We start from the raw sequence: 3,396 nt of genomic DNA on the forward strand, positions 1-3,396 counted from the left end.
TCTAAGGCTGGTGATTGAATTCCCTAGAAATATGTTTCTTCCTTGTTCTGGGGATCAGATTGGGAGTAGTTTAGGAATTTTTGTCCTGCATAACAGCCATAACTTTGCCTTAAGTCATTATCAAACTCATATGGTTGGCCACATATTAGATCTTTTTTAAAAAAACAACTTAGAACAGTTAATTCATGATTCGGAAATTGGGTGGGTGGGTGTGTTTCTGTTAATATTTTATCATACCAGATCACTTTCACTCATGCTACTGATTTCTTTTAAGCTTGGAGGACCAATTAAAATACCCACTCCAGGTGCCAAATCCCCAAGTCATGCCTGTCTATGATTGGAGAACTATATAACCTTATGAAATTTTAAAAACCATACTTTGACGTTCATATGAGTCTCTCTTTAAATCTTATAAACAGCATGGAGATTGTAATGGAGAAAATCTACATGGTCACCAAATGTTTATACCAATTTGATGGTATATATTTCTGAATGAGGGGTCTCACATGAACGTAAAGAATACATCCATATTTCTCCTGGCCAACTTCTTGTCTTTTCAGTAAATCTACATGTCCATTACCTTATATCTGGCCCACTAGGTAGACCAGAGTAGGAAATCCATTTCACAGAAAGGTTAAAAGTACTTTTATTGGGATAGACAGACTATAATATCAGAATCTTAAAAGTCTGACTATGCTGTACCTCCTCCTTGTACTTCAGTGAATTGGGAGAGTGTTTGAGTCATTTCTAAATGATTTCTGGATGTTTAAAAATGTTTAACCTTTGTTTAGACAACAGCTTTTACATATCAAAGTTGTTTCTTTTAACGACTGCACCTTTGGATATACAATAATCTTTAAAAGTGTGAGAAGGCTTTTGTATAAATTACTGCCAAACAAAATATTCTCAACATTTCCTATCCAACATCAGCAGGCAAAATACCAACTTGTAATGTGTACAGTGTGGGAAGCTGTAAGGCATCCTTTTATAATGATGAACCATTAAGGCAAACCTCTACCGGATTGTTATAAATCTTCTAATGGCTTTTCTTAAGCCATATTTGCTTTTTCTTTGAGAGCCTTTAGCTCTGCACGCTTTAGTTTCTGACGAAGTATACACTACATTCCTAATTAGAATTGTAGTTCCTATGGGAATATAAGTACCTCTATTATTGAGGAATAGATTAATCAGAAACAACAATAGTTCAACTAGATATTGCCTTTATACATCTTTAGCTAAATAATTTCAATGTGTGGAGTCCTTCGTGTTCTCGAAGCTTGATTGCTTGCAGACATTTCATTATTTAACTGGGTCACATTGGTACTAGCTAGTGTGGGGTTTGCCCTATGTCGTATACAGTAACTTCTCCTGCCAGCATTGGTGGGGGTATAGTTTTCTCCTTGGTAGTTCCTTGATTAGGATTTCTGTTGGCTTGTCTGGTGATCTGAGTGTTGGCTGCTGGAAAGGATGTGTTGGCGTCTTTTTGTTTCCTTTTGAATGGTATGCAAATGTGGTTTATTTGTTTGGTTCTGATCTCCTTAAGGACCATTACTTACTATTACCATTACTTCCATATTTTTGGGAGTATAAGACGCACTGGAGTATAAGACGTAGCTTAGTTTTTGGGAAATAGGGAAAAAAAATCTGTCTACCAGGTATTCATCTGGCTAGCGTCCTTTGAGCGTGTGCTTTTTATCCCCTACTTGGGGATAAAAAACAGCTTCTAAAGCACAGCTGATCTTTAGAGAGAAGCAATGAGAAAAGCAAGCACTGAAGATCGCTTCACTTGCTAGCTTCACTCGCTAGCGCGTTAGGGCTGAAAAAAAGCTTCGAAAAAGCTACATTTGGAGTATAAGACACACCCAAATTTTCAGCTTCGGGGGGGGGGTGGGGTGGATAGAAGTGCGTCTTATACTCTGAAAAATACGGTACTTCAGTACCAAGTAGCTAGGGGACACAAGTGTGTCTTCTCTTAGAAAACAAACACATTTGTTACCCCTATTTAACTTCAAATGAAGGGGTTTTTTTTTATGAAAAACAAGTTTTAAAAGAGTGCAACAATTGCATGCTTAAGACCAGATCAAAATATTTGAATAACCATAGTTCTGAATTCTACTAACTCTACTATACTGTGTTCTACAATCTAAAATATTGTCTTGCTAAAATATATAGAGGAAGTTGATGTAGAACAAATCAGGCCATTATTCCATCAAAACTGGTATTGTTGATAAGGGTCTAGATACTACATGAAGAGGTTATGTTAATTTTAAATTCATAATGAAGAGAAGGCTTAGGGGTAGCAGCTATCTTCCAATACTAGAAAGACTGTCATCGACAAGAGGGGGTCAATTTATTCTCTCTAACACCTGCGGGCATGCAACAGCTTGCCCCTAGAAGTTGTGGGTGCTCCATCATTGGAGATTTTAAGAGATTGGAATTCCATTTGTCTGGGATAGTATAAGGATTCCTGCCTTGGACAGGGAGTTGTCTAGAAGACCTCCAAGGTCCCAGCCCTACAATTCTATACACCCCCTTCCTTTAGAAGCTGAAGGAATAATCAAAACACTTTTTTCACAATGGTAGCCAGTTCTGAGAAAAGGTTACTGGGATAAAATCATCCTATGAGCTTCCATGGGTGGGATTGAATTTGAACTTGAATTTCCTAGCTCTAGTGCAACTTCTGAACCCCTGTGCAACACTGACAAAAACATAAATACATGTGACAGCGGGCACTGGTTCTCTAGGGTTTGCACTGGAGGAGTTTTTTTCTATACATAACAAGATATCAGGAGACCAAATAAATTCTCTGCTCATGAGTAATTTTTCCACTGAAGCCTGAAATGATCGAACTTCTAAACCGTATCACAGTTCTGCTAAATCCAATTCAAAAGCTGTTCTAAATCTTTACCAGGTCTTTGGTAAGTAAGTAATTTTACCAAAAAAACGCTTCCTTATATAATTTATCCAGTGTTTTTATCAAATCAGCAAGTAGAGGGAGGAGTTAATATTCAGATAATAGTAACAATGCATTATATAAATTAGATTAAATGGAATGAGAGTAACTCTCAGCTACTGCTTTTTGCTAATGACCCCCTGGAAGGGTATGTGTGTTTGTAGGGTCATTGAAATAGATGCACAATGGATACCCCCAATATACATGCAATACTTAAAAAATGTGTTAGATGTAGCTACACCCAGCTAAACTCTTCCCACTCCAAAAAAGCTTTTTCCCCCCCAATATAATAACGCTTGTGTTTCTCTCTTTGGTACTACTAGTAATCTCTGAAAACTGGATGTCTAAAATGATTTCTTTAGACCTTCTTAATCTCTCTTTCGCCAGACACGTTAGAAAAAGCCACAAGAGCTTGACAGACAGATTGAATAAAACAGGACACA

This window comes from Pituophis catenifer, unplaced genomic scaffold, assembly GCF_029215685.1.
Source record: "Pituophis catenifer annectens isolate HBS135680 unplaced genomic scaffold, rPitCat1.0.hap2 SCAF_2, whole genome shotgun sequence".
Taxonomy (NCBI): Eukaryota; Metazoa; Chordata; class Lepidosauria; order Squamata; family Colubridae; genus Pituophis; species Pituophis catenifer.